The sequence below is a fragment of the Pseudochaenichthys georgianus genome, chromosome 24 (assembly GCF_902827115.2).
Source record: "Pseudochaenichthys georgianus chromosome 24, fPseGeo1.2, whole genome shotgun sequence".
NCBI classification, from domain to species: Eukaryota; Metazoa; Chordata; class Actinopteri; order Perciformes; family Channichthyidae; genus Pseudochaenichthys; species Pseudochaenichthys georgianus.
Window position 1 is genome coordinate 27200910 of NC_047526.1, and position 21991 is coordinate 27222900.

General features: G+C 46.5%; 1 long non-coding RNA gene across 1 annotated transcript; it reads right to left on the bottom strand.

Annotated features, from left to right (window-relative positions):
• Positions 1-728: 728 nt before the first annotated feature.
• LOC139433130 (uncharacterized) lies at positions 729-1652 on the bottom strand. Its single transcript, XR_011642709.1, has 3 exons — positions 1588-1652; positions 1179-1343; positions 729-813 (listed from the first exon to the last, which is right to left on the bottom strand). It is a non-coding gene; the product is annotated as an uncharacterized lncRNA (long non-coding RNA).
• Positions 1653-21991: the final 20339 nt, after the last annotated feature.

Below are 21991 nucleotides of genomic sequence, written 5' to 3' on the forward strand. Positions count from 1 at the left end.
TATCAAAGCTAACTATAAACATAAATACTAAAGTGTAAAACACAGCAAAACTATATTCATAAATGCAAGTGTAAAATAGTGTGGACAATTGTAAACATGGATGGAGACTAAAGTATCCACAACATAAAATAATATATTAAATATAACCTCAATCTTTCTTCTAGACATGTTAAAAGCTTGCTTGAATGGGTTATAGGTTTCTTTTGTTCTCTGGTCTTTGAAATATATAAGGAATGTGTTGTTTGAGTCTAGTAGAACGAGGGTATTACAATTGAGCAATTTCTACATGTATTATGTATTTATCATGTATTCTTAATACTTTACAAAATAAACATGTAATGTTTTAGAGTAGGACCTCAAGCTAGAAAACTCAAAAGTAAGGGGCTTTTTCCTAACTGATGGTGTTTGTTATTGCTTTATAAATTCATGTATGTTTATGATTTTTTTATGTTGGGTGCCATTCATTATCAACAAGAGATAAGATAAGTCAAAGAAGTACTTTATTGATGGCAGTATAAAAATACAAATGTTGTATCAAAAAGGCATGCCATTAAACAATACAAATAAAAAATGTAAAACTGTATTGCAGCCAGCATAAATATACATTGAATTGTAAATATAAAATGAACATTTTAAAGAAAATAAATAAACAAGGAAGTACAAATGTTGCATTTAAAAATTAACTAGATATATAATATGTACAATAACTATTAAGGTTTTTTGAAGTATCGGGGAGGAGACGGGCCACGTCGGCTGCCCAGTCATGGTGCCGTTCCTGCTGGGCCCGATCCTCTCCTCCTCGTTTCCTCTTGCCTGGGTGATAATAATTAGCAATAAGGAAAACACACAGGACAGGTACAGGTCACACAAGGATATAAGAATAACATGTATAAACAGAACAACAGTAAGGTGAACTAAAGAAAGTTCTGGCCCTAGATGTTTACAATGATTGTGAAAGTGAATTACATTATGCCCAGCCTGTTGATAATGAATATAAATATATGTATATGATAGGATGTCACACACAACTGTACTAGCTGCTTACTAGCTAAGACTTTACTTGTAACAGAGCATTTCCACACAGTGATATAGCTTATTTTAATTACTGACGATGGATGATCCACGGTTTAAAAAAACAAAAACACAATTCCAGTCGTTTTGCCATTTCTATTTCTTACCTAGAACCACACGCTGCGGTGTCGTGATGGCACTCGGTGTTGGTGGTTGAGTCGGTGTCGATTCTTCGGCTGGGGTCCGTTCTGGATTCGATGACGATGTGGACGGAACACTGCCATCACCCGTTGTTCGGGAATGTTCCTCCTCACGAGTCCCAATGTAATCATCTAGAACAGCAAAATGACTTGTTAATTCCACAAACTACTGCAGCACAATACTAAATAGCAACAACAACTATAGAAAAGAAAAACTGAACGTAAACAATGGCACATATGGTGTTAGCAAACAATAGCTCTAGCTAAGGCTATCTGCCTTAGCTAGCTATGTAGCTCTTCGAGGCTCCATAAAAGCATGGGTTGTCGAACATTAATGTAAGGATAAAATAGACTTCTTTGTTAGAAGTGAGCGTACCTTGCAGGGACTCCAGTAAAGCCGTTCCGTTTTCCCTACATCGCAGGAAAGTCCTCGAAAATCCGTGCTCGGACATCTGTGCAGAGACATCCTGGAACACTTTCACATTTCGCGTTGTTCCGTCGAGCTCCCGCTGGATTTTATCATCCCCAATGAGATGTAGGAACGTCGTCACCTCCTCGGTCGACCACGGTGTGCTTTTCTTCGACGTTGCCATTTTTGTAGCTCCTCCGTTTACAAAATGCTGCAAGCTTGCTTCTTGATATATATGTGACGCGAGGGAATATCTCGCGCGCGATCTTGTGACGATTCTCTCTGACCAATCAGCAGTCGAGTGTTGACGTCACAGCCCTGGCCTGGTCTGATAGAACCACGATTTTATGGGGCCGGAAAAAGAGAGAAAAAGTACCCGCTAGCCGTTACTAGGCTATATGGAAATGCCACCAAAAACTGGCCTGGCCGCTTGAGGACGGTCCAGGACGCTTAAACGGGGCTACCCGCTGCAGTGGAAATGCGCCATTAGTCCCATTAGATCTTCCAGAAGATTTAGACTCTGTGATTGCTCTGGCTATACGAATAGATAATAGACTCTGGGATAGACAAAAAGAAAGAGAACATCCTACAGTTCGTTCACCAAGCTCCAGGGGGCCTCCTCGTGGCATCCGGATGGGGGAGGATTAGTTTCCAGGGGTCTGGATCAAGCCTCCTTTGACAACGCCATCCACCACATCAGAGGAACCCATGCAACTTGGCCGAGCAAGACTTTCACTGGAGGAGCGGGAACGGCGCCTCCGCCAGGGCCTGTGTTTCTACTGCGGGCATCGTGGACACCTGATGGCCGCTTGCTCACTAAAAGACGGGGCTCCCCAGGCAAGAGGAGGGCGCTGGTGAGCCGACTAACTTCTGACTACTCTCCTCGTACGCTGACTCCTATCCAAGTAAAATTAGGTAAGAAAACCTTAACACAGAAGGTTCTCATTGATTCAGGAGCAGACGAAAGTTTTATGGACTGGAATTTTGCCAAAAGCTTGAACATTGTCACCATGCCCTTAGCTCAACCTTTAAATGCCAGCGCCCTTGATGGAAGATTATTGTTTCAAGTCACTCACCACACAGAACCCGTCCAGGTTATCATAAATCACACCCACACAGAATTCATGACATTCCATTTATTCGACTCCGCACAACACCCTATGATTTTAGGCTTCCCATGGTTGAAAAGACATAACCCTCACATTGACTGGCGTTCTGGTAGGGTGAAGGGGTGGGGAAGAGAATGTAATCATACATGTTTGGTTTCACCAGGAGAAGTTGAAGGGCTGTCTGTAGGAAGGGTTACTTCAGGTAGTGAGGTGGAGACGAAGGAAGTAACTCATGACCATGCCTCTGACTTACCAGACCTGCCCAATGTTCCCTCCTGTTACCACAACCTGAGGGAGGTTTTCAGTAAGACTCGGGCCTCTACGTTGCTTCCTCATCGACCTTATGACTGTGCAATTGACTTACTACCAGGTGCCCCCATTCCCAAGGGACGTCTATACTCAATTTCTGGTCCTGAAAGACAATCTATGACGGATTACATTGACTCATCTCTGAAGGCGGGCCTCATTCGTCCATCGTCATCTCCTGCTGGCGCCGGATTTTTCTTCGTGGGTAAAAAAGACGGATCCCTCCGACCCTGCATAGACTACTCTCCCCTGAATGATATAACGGTAAAAAACAGGTACCCTCTCCCCCTCATTTCCACTGCTTTTGAACTGTTAAAAGGAGCTAAGATCTTCACTAAACTTGACTTGAGGAATGCCTATCACTTGGTCAGGATAAGGGAGGGGGACGAATGGAAGACTGGATTCAATACCCCCAGTGGCCACTATGAATACTTAGTAATGCCATTTGGGCTAACTAATGCTCCTGCTGTATTTCAGGCTCTTGTGAATGACGTGCTCAGACAATATTTGAATCATTTTGTGTTTGTCTACCTGGATGATATATTGATATTCTCTCCTGATGAAGAGTCCCATGTTCAGCATGTCCGCCAGGTCCTCCAAGGCCTTCTGGAAAACCAACTATTCGTGAAGGCGGAGAAATGTGAATTTCACAAGACCACTGTCTCATTCCTGGGCTTCATCATTGCTCCGGAACAGGTCAAGATGGATCCAAGCAAGGTCAGTGCTGTCGCAAATTGGCCCACACCCACCAACAGGAAGAAGGTACAGCAATTTCTTGGTTTTGCTAACTTCTACAGACGTTTCATAAGACATTTTAGCTCCATAGCTGCACCTCTCCACTCACTCACCTCAACCCATGTTCAGTTTTTGTGGACTCTACAGGCCGACAAAGCTTTCCAGGAATTGAAAAGACGGTTTACCTCTGCTCCTGTTCTCATCACTCCTGATTCACTACGGCAGTTTGTGGTGGAGGTGGATGCTTCCAATGATGGAGTTGGGGCTGTGTTGTCACAACGTTCAGCCAAGGACAGCAAACTTCACCCATGTGCTTTTCTGTCACGTAAGTTAACACCTGCTGAACGCAACTATGATGTAGGCAACAGAGAACTTTTGGCAGTCAAAACAGCGCTTGAGGAATGGAGACACTTTCTGGAGGGGTCAGAGCAACCATTCATAGTCTGGACGGATCATAAAATTCTTGAGTACATCCGAAAAGCTAAGAGACTGAACTCACGTCAGGCAAGATGGGCTTTGTTCTTCACTCGTTTTAACTTTTCCTTGTCATTTAGACCCGGTTCACAAAATGTCAAGCCAGATGCACTCTCTCGTGTTTTTGATCCTGAACCCTCGGCAAAGGAACCAAAGCTCATCCTTCCACTAAACTGTGTGGTTGGAGCGGTAACTTGGCTAATAGAAACAGAGGTGAAACGAGCTAACGGTGAGAGCCCGACACCTAGGGGTTGCCCCCCAAATAGGTTGTTTGTTCCTCAAACTGTGCGTCCTAAGGTCATTCAATGGGCTCACACCTCGCTGCTCACCTGCCATCCTGGGGTAAAAAAAACCATGTACGTCATCAAGCAACGGTTCTGGTGGACATCTATGGAGAAGGATGTCAAGGAGTATGTGGCCGCCTGCACCATCTGCGCCAGGAATAAGACCTCTTCCAGGCCCCAGATGGGTCTGCTCAGGCCGCTGCCTATCCCCAGTCGGCCCTGGTCCGACATCTCAGTGGATTTTGTCACCGGACTGCCAGAATCCAAAGGTAACACCACCGTCCTCACGGTGGTGGATAGATTCTCTAAAATGACACATTTTATTGCTTTGCCTAAACTGCCATCGGCCAAAGAAACGGCTGAAGTGTTGTTGCACCATGTTTGTCGTCTCCACGGTTTTCCCAGGGACATCGTGTCAGACCGGGGTCCTCAGTTTGTCTCCCGTTTCTGGAGGGAGTTTTGCAGCCTCATCGGGGCCTCTGTCAGCCTCTCTTCCGGCTACCATCCCCAATCAAATGGACAAACGGAGAGACTGAATCAAGAACTGGAAACCTGCCTCCGGTGCCTGGTGTCCCAAAACCCAGCTTCTTGGAGTAAACACCTCACGTGGGTAGAATACGCCCACAACTCATTGCCTACCTCTGCCACCGGATTGACCCCGTTCCAGTGCGTCTACGGTTACCAACCTCCCATGTTCTCAGAGACAGAGAAAGAAGTCATGGTTCCCTCGGCACACGCACTGGTCAGGCGCTGTCATGGCATTTGGGCTTCAGCACGTCGGGTCCTCCTTAGGACTTCGGCCCGCATGAAAAAAGCGGCTGATCGGCATCGCCGTCCTGCACCCGTGTACAGACCGGGTCAGAAAGTGTGGCTATCCAACAGAGACTTGCCCCTGAACGTAGTCTCTAGGAAGCTGGCACCAAGATTTGTAGGCCCATTCACTGTGGAAAAGTGTATTAACCCTGTGTCTGTTCGTTTGCACCTGCCTAGATCACTCAGAGTCCATCCAACATTCCACGTAAGCAAACTCAAGCCGGTCAAGGAAAGCAAAATGGTTCCCGCTTCCAAGCCCCCCCCTCCTCCCAGGCTCATTGATGGAGGTCTAGTCTACACTGTCAAGCGTCTGCTGAAGGTCAGAAAACGAGGAAGGGGTCAGCAGTTTTTAGTGGACTGGGAGGGTTATGGACCGGAAGAGCGGGAATGGATCCCGTCTAGCTTCATCGTGGACCAGAACCTGATAAAGGATTTTTACAAAAGCCATCCTGAACTCGCTGGGCCGTCCGGAGCCGTCCGTAAAGGAGGGGGTACTGTGGTGTCTAGACAGTTGTGTTAAGTTAATTTATTTAGTTCAGTCCTTTTGTCTTTTGCCTTGTCTTGTGATTTCCTGTTTTATTTTGTAGTAACCTTTCCCTCTCGTTTCAGAGCATTCCTGTCCTGGTGTGTTTTTCCCACCAGTGTGATTGTCAGCCCCTCCCTTAATTGTTGCCACCTGTGTCCCCTTACCTAGTGTGTATATATAGTCTGCGTCTCCCTTTGTCTTGTGTCAGTTCGTCTTGTCTCGTCAAGCCTGCCAGTCATCCCTTGATCGTGTGAAGTATATTTTTAATAGTCATGTAGATGTTTTTTGGTTTAGAGTTTTTGATCCTCCAAGTGAGCGTTTTGTGTTTGACCTTAATTAAAAGACCTTGTTAATTCTGATCTGTTTCTGGTGTTGTGCATTTGGGTCCTGAGCCTCGTGACATTCTTAACAATCATGTAACTAGTCTGGTAAAGAAGTAAAAGCCATAGACTTTATTGTTTAGGTCATTATGGGGATATACATTTCATCTAAATTTATAATAGAAAGACATTTGAGGACAGTTTGTTGGAATTCTGTATTTATTTTTTCAGCGGGATAATATCTAAGCACTGACGGGTAGAAGCAGTATCACCAGGAAGCCATTCACTTTGTTAGTATCGTGATTTTGGTTGTTTTTGAATCCATAACATTAGTGTGTTTCTTTACAAGAAACATTAGCAGTTCAAATCATATTTAGATTTTTAATGGGATTTCATTTAAAAATAAACACAGATGCTTGTCAGAAATTCAGAGCTATTGAAATATGTTATTTAGTTTACCTAAAGATGTTGGGGTTCTTATTTAGTTGGCACAGTCCAAGTATTAAGATTCTGAAGCTGCACAGTAATTTAGAAAACCTGTTCACAGACATCTGTTGTTTTAAGACACCCCACCAACAGGCTCCAAGTTGCCTACGCAGTGGTGGGTCAAACGGCTGAGGGCCCCAGAGCCCGGAGCGTAGGCTTGAGGGATTTTGGTGGTAGATTTTTCCACCCAGGTTGCAGAGGCAAAAGGGGGACCCGAGAAACACGAAGCGAACACTGCGGAGTTCGTCTGGCTGAAAGCAATCAGACCCAAGTGGCTGAGACCCAGGTTCTCTGGACCCCATCGGGTGATGCAGAGGACATCTCACACTAAATCACCCACCAAGCAGGCGCAACAGTTCACAAGGGCAGTCTTGTGAGTGAAACCAGATAAGGAAGTGAGTGAAAGCAAATAAGGAAGTAAACAAAAGCGCGCCGAAGGCTAACCTAAGAGTTGCTAGGGTAAGCAACGGCAGATTACACCACAAGAGAGCAGCAAAGGTGAGGGTTTGACTTACAGTGAACTCAGATCTAGGAGATAATGAAGCTAAGCTACTGTGATTGGGGAAACTTAAGAAGTGAGGTGTTGGTGATATTTGGGCAGCCAATCACGGAGGTCTGGAAGGGAGGCTCATATAACTCCTCCCATTGTTAGCAATGTATAAAACGTCGGGTTACGTAGTGTAACCCTTGTCATATTAGCACAGGCGGAGCCCTCTACTGGACTCTATGGGTACTCTCTTACCCCGCAAGCATTCTCCCACTGAGACTTCTATAGACGTAGCCGGCCCTGGGCGGGCCTACCTGAATGCGCGCGCATCACACCCTATAAAAGGAGGCCTCGCCTCCTGACCATCATCCTATACTTCTCTTCAGCGAGCGGAATAGGACTGACAGTGCCCCGAGTAGAGGGCTCCGCCTGTGCTAATATACCAAGGGTTACACTACGTAACCCGACGTTATATCTCTCACAGGCTCCGCCCTCTACTGGACTCTATGGGTACAGTGGGTGGAGCCACGATATATACGCGCACTGTCGTCCAACAATATTCCACCCTACTGCCCCTGTCCGGCTATTATGGTCAGCAGCTGCTGCCCCACCTTCTCCCTTAACCCGGTTGTAACCAAGGAGAAATCTGGGCTGTGGCTGACAGAGCACACCCTGCTGCGCTTACCTCGCAAAAAGTGTGCTCAAAAAACAGTGCCGGGGGACCCCCCCACCCTGAATGAGGAGAGCCCCCTCGGCCCCGAAAAGGCTAACTACACGCCTGCCTCCCTGAATCCCTAAGGATAACAGGGAGAGCGCCAGAGCCCCTGCCCCACACTCAAACACTGACCCCGTGTCGAGTGTGTGGACTAAAGTGTGGAGGGCTCCCCCCCTCCTGCTCTCGGCCGGAGGAGAGCAGCCCTCCAGCCCTGTAAGGGCCCAGCGCGCCCCTCGCCCATCCCGGGACACTCAGAGGGCCCGAGAACAGCGAAGGCGCATTACGTCCGGGGAGGGGGTCAGATGCCAACTGACCCACAACCCCCCTACCAGTCCTGTGTTGCCCCCGCAAGTACAGACGAGGAGAAAGAGCCCGACATGTCCAAGAGATAAAACCTTATGAAGGGGCCTGGCGTCGACCAAGACGCCGCTGTGCATATATCCACACTCCACACTCACACCGTCGAATAAGGCTGTTGACGCAGCCACAGCCCGTGTGGAGTGTGCACGAACCCTCGTGGGGCAGGCTCTCCCTGCCTGTCCGTAGGCATGTGCAATGCACTCGCAGAGCCAGCCTGCCAGGCGTTTCTTGGACAGAGCTTTCCCGATCACCCCGCCCCCGAAGCACACGAACAGCTGTTCGGTGCGTCTAAGGGCAGCCGTGCGCTCTACATAACATGCTAGCGCACGCACCGGGCAGAGGAGGTGCAGTTTAGCTTCCCTGGTCCCACCTGGAGGGGAAGCCTAAAACCCCCTAACTGAATAGCCCTTGACCTGAACGCACTCCTTAGGCTCTTGGGCACAAAGGAGGGGTTCGGTCTGAGTGTCGCGCCGCTCCGGTCACCCCGAATCTGTAAACAGCTCGGGTGCACCGACAGAGCAGTTAACTCGGACACTCTTTTGGCTGACGTTAAGGCAAGAAGCAAAGCTGTTTTCCACGACAATGCTTTCAGAGAGGAGAGCTCCAGAGGCTCAAAAGGCCCCGAGGCCAGAGCCTCGAGCACTAGGGGCAGGTCCCACTGTGGGGTGGAGGCGTGCACTACTGGGCGCAGCCTCCTGACCCCCTGTAAAAACCGCGACATCAGTGGTTGACTAAAGGCTGACCTGCCGCAAATCCCTCATGGCAGGACGAGATGGCTTCACTGTTGAATGCGCAAGCCCTCTGTCCCCCAGTAACTGTAAGAAGGATAAAATAGAGCCTAACTCACAAAATAGGGGCTCTATTCTCCGCTCCTCACACCATCGCTGGAATCCTAGCCACTTTGGCCTGTAACAGGCTGTGGTGGATCCAGCTGTAGCTGCCTGGATAGACTGCATAACACTATCAGACAATCCACCCTGTCTCAACCTGTCCCTCTCAGGAGCCAAACCTGGAGAGGATGGCCGAGAGTGGGTAACGCCCCGATTGCACCTGCCTCTTGAGACATCGCCCCCCAGAACTGGGGAACCGCCCAGGGCTGGCCCACCTTCATCTGTGTCATCTCTGAGTACCACGGCGCCCCAACGCGATCCGGAGCCACTAGGATGACTGACAGACGTTCTCGCCTCACTCTCCTCAGGAGGGGGAGAATGAGACGCAGCGGTGGAAAGGCGTATAGCAGCTTCCTTGGCCATGGCTCGTGTGCAAACGCGTCCACCCCCAAGGGTGGGTCGTCGCTCCGAGCCACGGAGAACCACAGGGCACAGTGGCTGTTTCGCCGGCTGGCGAACAGATCCACTTCCGCTCTCCCGAACTGGGCCCAGATCTGCTTCACCACCTTCGGGTGAAGCACTCACTCGCCTGGCAGGGGGCCGCCCCTCGACATGAGGTCGGCTCCCCCGTTCTCCAGTCCCGGGATATGGAGGGCTCTCAGAGATAACACCACCTCTGAAGCCCATAACCACAGCCTCTCCGCTGTGGTCAACAAGGCGGCGGAGCGGACTCCGCTCTGCCTGTTGATATAAGCCACTGTGGTGCTGTTGTCGCTCCTGACCATTACATGCCTCCCTTGAATTAGGGGCCTGTTCCGGATGCATCCGTGAACACTGTGATGTAGGAGGTCACCCGTCCCAGTGGAGACCCCCTCCGGAGGTGATCCGGGGACCCCCAAAACCGGAGGTTGCCCCTCACTGAGGGGGGTATGGTCACCAGCCGCCGCTTGTGCCTCTTGGGATCCAAGTGCAGGCTGGAGAACCACCTCTGCAGGCGGCGCATATGTAGTAACCCTAACGGGACCCTCATGTGAACAGCCGCCATGAGACCCAGCGTCTGCATGACAGTAAAAGCTGTCACTGTTGCCCCCTGTCGCAGTCTGCGTACCCCCTGAAGAAGGGACGCACGTCTGCTCTCTGACAGGGTGGCGCGCAACGTGCCTGCATCGAGCACCACACCCAAATACAACGCCCGTTGGTGAGGTATGGGGGTGCTCTTTTTCCAATCGATCGCGAAGCCTAATCTGGTTAGGTGTGTGATCAATTGTGCTGTGCAAAACATTGCCTGTTCCCGTGACCCAGCCATGACTATGAGGTCGTCTATGTAAAAGAAAACTCTCTTGCCGTGTGCGCGCAGCGGTTGAAGCGCTGTGGCCACACATTTGCTGAATGTGCGTGGGGATAGGGAATAGCCGAACGGCAGCCTGTTGTACTCGTAGGCTATTCCCTGGAAGGCAAAACGCAGATACTTGCTGTGCTTTGGAGCAATTTCTACATGAAAGTACGCGTCTTTCAGGTCGATGGTGGTGAACCAATCGCCTGGCTGCACCAGCCCCAGTAACTGTTTCATAGTTAGCATGCAGAATTTCCTGCGGGAAATGTGGCCATTCAGGCCGCGGAGATCTAGAATAGGTCTGAATTCCCCTGTCTTCTTGGGAACCAGGAAGTATATGGAATAAAGACCCTCTTCCCTGTGCTGAGAGTGCACAACAGACACAGCCTGTTTCTGCACCAGAGCCTGAATCTCTGCTGAGAGGAAACTCATCCCCTCTCGAGAGGATAGCTTCACCTCTCGCAAAAGGGGGTGGGACGCTGCAGAACTGGAGTGAATAGCCCCGTTTCAGCGTCCTGTCCATCCACCCTGATAGTACACATTTACCTCTTTCATGCCCATAAAAAGAGGTGAGTGTGGGACACCCACAAGACAGTGGTCCATGTGATGCAGTGGTACAGTGTATAGATATGTGGTACAGTGGGACGCTGCGTCCTCCTGTCCCTCCACCTTGTTAGCACACAGCTGAGTTTCCATTCCCCAGAACATTGTGTTAATGGACAGGCCCTCAGCTGTGGGGCAGCAGCTATGAAGCTGTGATACTCTCTGGTGACCCGTTCCACCGCAAAAAACTCCCCGCGAAGGGAAGATTTTCCCCTGGAGGGTTGACACAGAAAGGGCCGATTATTTACTGAGGACCCTGAACGCACCGCCGCGCGCTCTTGTGTGAGCGCGCGCTCCACCCTAATGCTGTTCTCACCACTACGGTAAATGGCATTAATCGGAGTCTTTATAGGCGTAGTGTGTTTTACTAAGGTCCCTGAACGCACCGCCACGCGCTCTTGTGTGAGTGCGGACTCCGCCATAATGCAGCCTTTACCACTACGGGTAAACTGCATTGGAGTCTTTGCTCTAGGCGTAGTGTGTTCTCTGACAGCAATACGCCGGCCATAATGTCCCTGTACCCCAGTGGTGTAGTCTACGTGATACGCGGGTATACGCCGTATACCCACTAGAAAATGCCAGTGATTTCCGTATACCCTCTTAAAAATGAGCGATGATACGTAACAACTTAATTTTGTGACTGCGCTTTCACGCTTTCGCCTCTTCGTTAATACTTTTGGACGTCTGGAGCTTCCGTCGCATGTGGCCTGTGGCCTGTTGCTAAGCAACAGCAACACACGGCTCTGACAAACCCCAAGTTTCTCTAACGTTATCAGAATTTGATCCGTCCACCATTCAAGTTCGCGGAGCGCTAAACAGGAAGCAAACATGAAACGAAAACAGACGACAATATTTCAATGTTTTCCCCTATTACCACTATAGAAGAAGAGCCATGTCAGGTGGCTGTCCTAAAGGTGATATCATTAACGTAACTGTAGCTAACTTTCTAGCTAACTTGATCAACGTTAGTGTGGTGGATCAATGGAAGAGAAAGGGAGGGAGATAGTGTGTGTGTGTGTGTGTGTGTGTGTGTGTGTGTGTGTGTGTGTGTGTGTGTGTGTGTGTGTGTGTGTGTGTGGTGTGTGTGTGTGTGTGTGTGTGTGTGTGTGTGTGTGTGTGTGTGTGTGTGTGTGTGTGTGTGTGTGTGTGTGTGTGTGTGTGTGTGTGTGTGTGTGTGTGTGTGTGTGTGTGTGTGTGTGTGTGTGTGTGTGTGTGGTCGGTCAGAACACAATGTTTATATTATCTCCTTGTTTCGGACACAGATGAGAGCTCCTGGCCAGCCTTGTGGACTGAAAGTCAGGCTATGGAATTTAAGAACAGGCATCCTTGGTTAGAGTGGAGGGACAGAAAGTTAGGTAAATAGATTAGACGACATGAGACGTCCAGACTCCAGAGCACACATAATAGCCCAGGAGCTCACGGAGAAGGGTGGACAGGATTTAGTTGGACATTTGGTGAGAGCTGTGTCAGAGACTGTGTTTGCAGAGACAGATTCTGTATTCAGAACAGCATACTATCTTGCGAAGATGAACCGACCTTTTACTGACCATGATAGTCTCATTGAGCTTCAGGAAAAAAATGGTGCCAACATGGGCACTAGTCTGCACTCAAGGTACAGTTCCACAACAATTGTAAAACACATAGCAAAAGAGATGCAGAAAAAAATTGTTCACAGTATTGTGACATCTTCAAGCAAGTTGTCTGTTCTCATTGACGAGGCTACATCTGCAGGGCGAGTGGACGAACACAGTGAACCCAGTATGGACATGTTGAGTGCTTTTTCAACCCTCATTTATTGAGGTGAAGCTTATTTGTTAATTTGTTTCTTGTTTGAAGCTAATTTGTCTTGTAGCACTTCAAGGATGTTTGCTTGTTCATTTAAGCTGATACAGTACATAGTTTGACAATGATTTATGGAAGATAATAGCGCTGAACAAGTTTGAATAAATTAATGCATTGAAAAATAGGTTTAAAATGATTATTGTGTGATATTTGTGCAGATCTATGCGAAACAAAGATGTTTTTTTAAGTGTAGAATATGATGTGTGGGCCAGGACATCTGTAGCATGACCATATTTATTGTATATTACTTGAAAATTGCAGTAGGCCATATTGAGATTTTGATAAAAATGTCGATTAATTGTTCAACCCTAGAAGATAAGTGGGCTTTTTCCATCATTGTTCATTATTTTATTTTTTTATTGTTAATGTCACTGGCAGTTAAAAGTCACATACAAATGCTTATAATACATTGACATGTTGATAACACATAACCAGTCTCAAGACTAGTTATGCATTAGTGAGTGTGATGGTGTTCATGAGGTGTTGTTTCGAGACAGGTGTCGCTCCGCGATGCGTCGCTCTAGGATGGATGAATACAATTATTAGAGTATACCCACTACAAAAAAGTAGACTACACCACTGCTGTACCCGCATAGCGCTCTCCTTTAGATAGCACTCCCTGCGGTTCATCCCTCTCTGCGCACGCCCATTAGCCACCTCCTTTACAGGAGCTACAGCTGGGGCAGCGAATGGGGAATTTGTACGGTTAACATTGTGTGTAGGCCTAAGTGTAGCCTTTGTGGAAACAAAATACACTTAGATTTGGATACAGATCAACCTCATTCTTATTAGAAAACGTAGTGATCTGTGCATTATACAGGGAGGAGGCGGGATTCGCCCCCTCGTCCCGGGCGGAGAGATGTTCTCCCCCCGCCAGCCAGATCCGTAAAGACGGAAAACCCGTCCCCGTGAGTGCCGGCACGCCGGTTCCACGGGGTGGGCCGAAGAGGTGGAGGGCGCCGCGGGCACGGGATCTCCGTGCCTGCACCTCTCCCTTCGTCTCACCTCTCTACTGAGATCTTTGAACGCACCGTGGCCCGCCCTCGGGGGAGGGGGGCCGCGCGCGCCTTCACAATGCCGTCTCTTTGAACCGGACATTATGGGGGAAAGTGGAATTGTGGAGAGAAATGACTCTTACTCTGGGATAAATGCAATAGTCTTTACTGAATGCATTTTTCCCACACACACACACACCTCCCTCCAGAACTAGAGTTTACAAACGTAAACCACCGTTATCCTGCGGGGGTTCCTGAACGCACCGCGGCCACTCTCACGAGGGCCGCGCGCCCACGTATTAACCATAGACTGTATATATAAATGGACGTAGGGTCCGTGACGTCACCCATAGGATTCTGCAGAGTTGCCGTGAAGCCCTTAGTAGGCGGAGTCGGCCACTAACGGCTCAACAGTGACGTCAGAGTTCAACTCCCGCCTTCTCCAGCCTGCTCCAAATAAGGGCAAAGAGGCGGAGCCGAGGCGGGACCTGCTGCCACATAGCTGGAAGTTCCAGAGCTAGCTGAAGCTACCAAGCTAAGCTAACATGCTCCCCATCTGCACGCTGCCGTCGCATTTTATTATTTATTGAGTTTTTAGCATAATACTTCCTTTTGTCCATTATTCTTACTGAAAATGTTAGATTACACATTCACATCTGACTGAAGATTGGCCCCATTTATTTGTGACGTTGCAAACTCTGCGGTTCAAGGCACAAGTGATGTGAAGCTCAGAAAGTGAGGCAAATAGAAATAATCAGCGGATGGAGTGTAGATGTGGAAATAGCTGCATTTGATCAGCTGACTGTTTTTACAATAAAAGTAGTTTCTTAGTGAATGTCCTGTACTGGTCTTAAAATCTCATAACATCAGCTTTTAATGTTCCTCTTGGATGTTCTTCTTGACCCTCAGAGAAGGAGAACATGTCGTGTCTTTCAGGCATGTCCTTTCCTAACAAAAATGACAGGAAACATAAAACATATTATTGCAGAACAAGTGTGTTATTTATGAAAGCGGTGTGTTTGTGTGTTATGGGGCTGTAGATATAATTATTTTGTAATTGTAATGTTTTTATTTTATTTTAACAGTGAGCTACACAGACAATCAGATTATGAATGAACAGTATGAAGTTCATCAACATTGAAATATATGTTATTATCAAAATAATATTGAACTGTTATCAAAACGTAGTGCAACTGTAGAAGCTTGCTCTGTTGTCTCACTGAAAGAATAACTTTTACCACGTTTTCTACAGACAATATTGAGAGATAAATAGTAGCATTCTCACTATGTGTTAAATGTCTTTGCCTTCAATACATTAAATTAGAAAGCTGACAAAGTCATATTGCTAAATATCTAAATGTGACTTTTTGCATGGAATAAACCCTCAACTTAACTGATGTGTAGGTGATCTAGTATTTAGTATTGTTTATTGGAATGTATATCAATGTATTCAAGTCAATACTTTTATTTAATAATAACAATATAACTGATTCTCTTCTGTTGAACATGTTGGATAGTGTATTGTCCGAGTCAGGGTCCTTTTTATTTTACTGTAACTTTGGAAGTTGTGTTACCAATGCTTACTGTTTATTTAATACCCATTTGGTAATGCAATTAATAAAAACAACAAGGTTTGGGTTCGTTCTTCAGATGACTGTGACGTTAACTTGTAAGCTCGATAATGAACTCCAGCTCAACCAACCATATTGTAATATCTAAGTAATCATCTTGAAATATGACATTAATAATTGTAATATACACACATCTTATTGTGAGGTTGATTTCACATACACTAATTCGACATTAGCTTGTCTACATACTTGAGCATAGCCAATTTAAATTAACCTTAGATGCATACAGTTCCTCCTACATAATAAAATATCTCTAAGTTACAAGGATGTAACCTTATTTTATAACCTCAAACAGAAGCCGTTTGTTCAACAGTATTATCCCACTTAACACTTGTCTATTTCGTTTTAACCTTTATATATACAGTCTATGATTTTAACTTGGAAGCTACGATTAGCATCGTTAGCACCGATGTAGCTACCACTAGCTTATATGCTAACTCAAGCCTTACCATTCATTACGTAGCTGATTAAAATCATTAACACATAAATAAAGCACTCGAATTTTACTTACCGCAAAACCGCATGCATGTACCGTCTGTTTTAACCGCAGAGCGAGTCACAATAGTCCGATATATAAGCATGAAGAACAAACAACCACGGCCGGCTACAGGTTGTGTTTCCTGGATGAGCTGAGCAGGCAGAGTCCCTGTAGCTAACTTCACGGAGCAGCTAGCAGAGAGACAAGAAGCTAACAGCGGCAGGCACTTGACAGAGCCGTCACTCAATGTGACCACGCCCTAATTTATGCCCAAACTTTAAGACCTAATATAAATAAAAGGGTCGTGTTAGAAAACAATTCACTCATAGATCCATAATCATGAAGGTGGAATCTAACTATATCGATAATAAAAATGTATGGAGCCAGGGACAGAAACATGTTTTTTTCTGCTGTAAAGTTGGGCATTTTAACATGGGGGTCTATGGAAATTGCTCCTTTCTGCAGCCATCGCCTATCGGCCAATATATGAACTGCAGTGTGTGGCACTTCCGTATTGGCTTCCCGGCTGTTCCCCAGAGTTTGCCGCTTGGTATTAACGCTGTATTTCCCATTGCAACGGTGAAATGCATTAATCGGAGCCATTATACTAGGCAAAGTGTGTTTTCTGACAACAGCACGCCGGCAATAGCGTCTCTTGAACCCGCACAGTGCTTTGACAGCACTCGGTTTATTCCACTCACGTGCACACGCCCACCTGCTGGCTCCCTATACTGGGGTTTACAGCAGGGGCGGGGAGTGTAGGACAGTGTTTCTTCGTCTGGGAATGGGCAAGAAGCAGCTACGCTGCGACTAATCCTCATCCCGTGAGCAAAGAGCCCTTCCGTAACACGGGGGCTCCCAGGAGATCAACACGATCCTCTTTGGAAAGTGCCACGCGGCGTGATATCCCAGGGACATCACACGTCAGGCAGCGGTGGCGGCCTGTGATGAAGTAGGGGCGACCCTATATCACGTGAAGCCACCGAGCACCGGTCCCTGGGGGAACCGGGCCTGGGGCAAGGCCCGTGGACCAAGCTTATTCGGCCTTGCGGCCCAATAATTGCTCTGACCTGGTGAGGCGGGGGCATCTCTCGCAATAAGTGAGTAGCCCACACATCCGCCGCCACGATCATCATCCAGGGAGAGTACAGCCCTGGGCGGTGGACTTCCATGGACGCCAGACCCGGAAGGAATGGCGAACGTGAATGGCACCGCCTCAGCCATATCCTGGTCCCCCAACCACTCGAAGCAAGGTGGTGGGGATCGGCGCCCGCTATTTCAACCAGGGCACGAAGGACAGGCCCGGGTCTCTAGCAGTGGCGGTATGATAACTCTTTCTTCTTCTTTCAAACGTCTGCAGTCTCTCGTGGAATCACTTCCGCTGCTGAAGAGAAAAGGATGATGGTCAGGAGGCGAGGCCTCCTTTTATAGGGTGTGATGCGCGCGCATTCAGGTAGGCCCGCACAGGGCCGGCTACGTCTATAGAAGTCTCAGTGGGAGAATGCTTGCGGGGTAAGAGAGTACCCATAGAGTCCAGTAGAGGGCGGAGCCTGTGAGAGATATAACACAGGAACCAGGCTGTGTTCAGTCTCTTTCCTCTGGCTGGCTCACGTGAGTATCAGGTAAATGTGGGAGCCCAAAGATAACTGTATTTAATTTGTACTGTATTGATTGTATTGCATTGTCATATTACCATTAAAGTAGATTATTGTTAAACGGTTAATTGTATGCTCTGGATTCCTTCCTGTATGATAACCAGCTTGTTAGGGACGCGCAGAGATTTGGAATGCGGACCAGTTGTCCCACAAAATCTCTAACAATGTGGACAACAGAGAAACATATTCTTCATGACCAAAGTTGGAATTGAAATAAAAAAGGAAAGTGAAACTTATGCTCATCACCCTCTTCCTCCGGTCCACATTAATACAAATGATCCCAATACGTATGATTGTATGAACTATGAAAATATCTTAAAATCAATACAAATGTATTTATTATAAACGTTAGTCCTTAACATCTATCACTGTGTATATCACCATTCAAACATCTTTTAAAAGTTGAACAAACCCCACACAGCTCAGTAAAGACTGAAATGTTGACTTTATTTGATCATTTCAGTAAAAACCAACGTTCATATTTCTTTTTTTGATTATAATACTGATGAACGTTCAGAACAAGGCACTTTGGCAACTTACCACATACGTTTTAAAATGCTTAATAAGCGCCGTAACTTTCATGATATAATTTCTCCGTCATAATCGGTTGTTTCCGTGAACGGCCGACTGTTGAGTGACGGCAAATGCTGCGGCCGCAATGCATTGTGGGGCAGCATTTTCTCCTCTCCTTTCGTCAAGGGAGGTCCAGTGGTTCCTAAGCTAAAGGAGGTTATAAAGGAAGTTTGAAACCTCCTTTCCTTTCATTTGGAGAATTGGACTGCTTCTCAGGTCGATTAAATGAAATCCTTGCTTCCCTCACTTGCGTCGTTTTAAGAGCAATGGGACGTCCTTTCCTCCGCAGCGTCACGTGAAGCGACGTCCGTTTGTGATGACGCTGCACAGCTGTTCGTCTGGCATCAGCTAGCTCCGTACCCTAAATGATACATTAATTGAAACAAAACACGGTATAAACTGAGGAGTGAGTCACGTGAGGTTCATGTATTTTCTTCACTCCGCTGGGGTATTGCTCTCATGTCAAGAAGCATCAGATCAGTGCATGCACTGCCTCGTCCAATCAGTGAGCGATACACAGTAAGGGGGCGGGGTGAGTATCTGAGGATTTCATCGGAGGATGGTCTGGTGGTTCCTCGGTTATCGCTCCTCCATGATCGCTCCTCGCTCCTCGATCCTCGATCCTCGGTCCTCCGGCAGAAATAAGAGCCATGGGACGGTACTCAAGATGGCGCAGGCAAATCAACTTCCGGTGAGACCGAGGACCGAGGAGCGAGGAAATGAAAATAGTCGACCTGAGAAGCAGCCTTGGAACGGCACTTAACATGGCTGCCAATGACGTACTTCCGGGTCATTTCACTTGGTTAGGAAGGTTCCTAAGCTAAATGGACTATTGGAACGCAACCCGGGCTGTCCGACTTCAGGCGAGCTTTTTGAGACCTCCCCCGGCTGCGATCGGCTATTCTCGTCTACTTTCGAGGCGAGTCGCAACGCGTCTCAAACAAGCCTATTAACTCGCAGAGATGGCATTTAACCCTTCACATTCCAACAGAAACTGAACAGGCAGATTCGAAGGATTTATTTCTTTGGAAATATTATTTTAAATACAATTAAATCAAGTTATTTTGGTAAAACTAATGAAAAATGTAACAACAAAAAAATATAAAAAATAATATCTACATTTTTCTTTTTATGTTATCAAAATTAGTTTTTAGAATATCTTAGGCCCTCATAGAGGGCCTAGAGGGCCCTGACGGCTCGCCACTGTCATTGATAGATTTGCAATGCCAAATATAAACTGTAGCTATTGTGCATTTGAGAAATAAAGCCTTTCAATCCTCTGAAGTAATAAAAGGTAATTAGATTATGGCAGAAGTGTCTGCAGGTAATGTTTGCCCTGCAGACTGCAGATGTTCAGGTTATGTAACGCGGGTCATCAGTGATATCTAAAGCATGCAGGTGAGCATTGCTGAGCGCTGATCATGAACAATTCTGCGGTCAGAAAAGTTGTCACCTCTCACATGAAGCTTTTCAACAAGCTGTGTCCCGCCTCAGTCTGATGACCCTGCATGTGACAGTTCAGAGCTCTGGGATGAGCTGCGTGTCGCAGAAAATGCTGTCCCGTCACCTTTCCCTCCCGCAGGTCCAACTTCACACCACTGGAAGTTGGCTGTCAATCAAATATTTCCAGGCCATTCAGCGTGAAATGCTGAAGCTCCTGGGCACTCATATTTCTTTCATGGCTGCCACAGATGTTGTGACTATTTCAAGAGCGGATTTGAAGAATTACAGGCTCACTGAAGATGATGTTTAGCAAATAACCTGCCGTTTGTTCATTGTGGCATGGAGAAACTCGACCTTATACCTTACTTCTATCTGCTATGGTATGTAGTAATGGACAAAACCCCCAAATAATACATTTTCTTCAAATATAAAGCAGCTAATGCGTGTGTATTTTGGTATATTTTAAACATGAAACTTTTTTCACATTTTTTCTAGGTTCTGTTGTCCCACTTGCAGGACAAAATGTTAACTTTGTCAACATTATCATAACATTTCCATTAGTCATTCAAGTTCCCAAAAGGATACACCTTTTGCTTTCTTTTTTAGATGTTTTAATAGATTTCCATAACATTTTGTTTGGACCCTTATGGGCCGCTGAAGATGGGACTTTGGAGGTCCTCTGGAGTTCATTGAGCAGCACCAGCAGATTGAAATCTACTCAAATAATATGAAAACTAATAATAAGATTGCTATATTCTACTGCAATTATATAATCCAGCACTTTATCTTTCTAGGTTTTTCTAGGACTTATTGTAAGTCGCTTTGGATAAAAGCGTCAGCTAAATGCAATGTAATGTAATGTAATGTAGGTATCTTTATTACAAATATGTCCTTATTCTATGAGACACACATGCAGACAATTTACTAGGCTGCCCCAGTTTCCTGCATTCATAACAGCACTTGAACAGAGTTATGAAAGGTAAGTATTAAGTGATTTTACTTGAGAGGAGAGACATTTCATAAAGATACAGAGCGAGCGTCTCCTTGATCTCATCTGCTGTCTGGAAGAGAGGAGACTGAGGAGAGTGAAACAAAGAGAAGAACTCATATACAAATCTTAACTTGCCTTCTATTTGGTGTGTGCACTGCAATTGGAGGGTTAAAGCTATTAACCTACATATCCCTATACTTAACTTAAATTAAAATGTCAGTAGTGTCAGCAGTGTGTGGGTGTGTGGAAGGGTAGTGATGTTATGTATTGCACCGAGGCTTCGGAGCGTGTGTCGAGTAATCCCCGAAGCTTTTTGTGAAGCATGTACCGAGGCTTGTATCGTTTTGGGCCAGTGACGTCACCGATGACAAACGAAGCCTCGCTGCCTGTCGATACCACGTGACTGCTTCAGGAAGCGCTTCAGATCGGTTGAACCGTTGAACCACAACGCTCATAATACCCATGGATGTATAATAAGAACCATATTACCCCTCCTGTACCCGGGCCCGGTGACACGATGGAATCAAGAGAGCTCAGACCCTCACTCATATAGAGGTCGGAACATGTCATAAGTAGGCTATAAATAGATACAAGCATAAATAAATGTAGGAATAAAAACATCAATAAATACAGGAATACATATCTTACAGTGTTTTCAAGGAGATTCAGTGTGTGTGCTGTAGCTCAGCCTGAAAGCAGTTGACTCGTGACCGCAGGGTCCCTGGTTCAACGACTGAACAATACGTATTTGTTGTTGTTTATAAAAGCTACAGCTAAATGAGATAATGTAGTTAATAAATGTATTCTTTGATATGGTTTAGCCTTTCTCAGGCTACAACAAGTTTATGAATATTATTAAGGAATACAAATCCCTCTTTGCAATGTTTACCAGCCTCCTTAGGATTTTCAATCACAATCATTAGACTGGAATAAATACAATATTGTTAACATGAAATATGACATATGATTTTATGTTCGTTGTTTAGAGTTATTCTAAGGCTTTACTCAATGGGAACTCGGTATGAGATAGAGCACACTGTTGAGATGTCCAATCTGCCTGTTTTACACACTTTGACCAACAGGGGGGTTTGTGTTCAAATGAAGCCCATGATGAAGCCTCATGAGATGAACCCTTTTGCGAACCAATTGGCTGGAAAGCTTCATAAGGCTTCATCTCGCCATCACTATGGAAGGGTGTTGTAGCATGTTGGAGGGTGCATCAAACCTAACACAGGCAGTAGGCTGAGGTTGCTGCAGCATGCCAGGATCTGAACCAGAGAGTGATCCTTGCAGCTGGGCAACCTTTATACCTTCTTGTGGCTCCGCCTCTAGATGGGCTGGCACACAGAGATATATATAAACACTAGATGGCTCATGGGAGA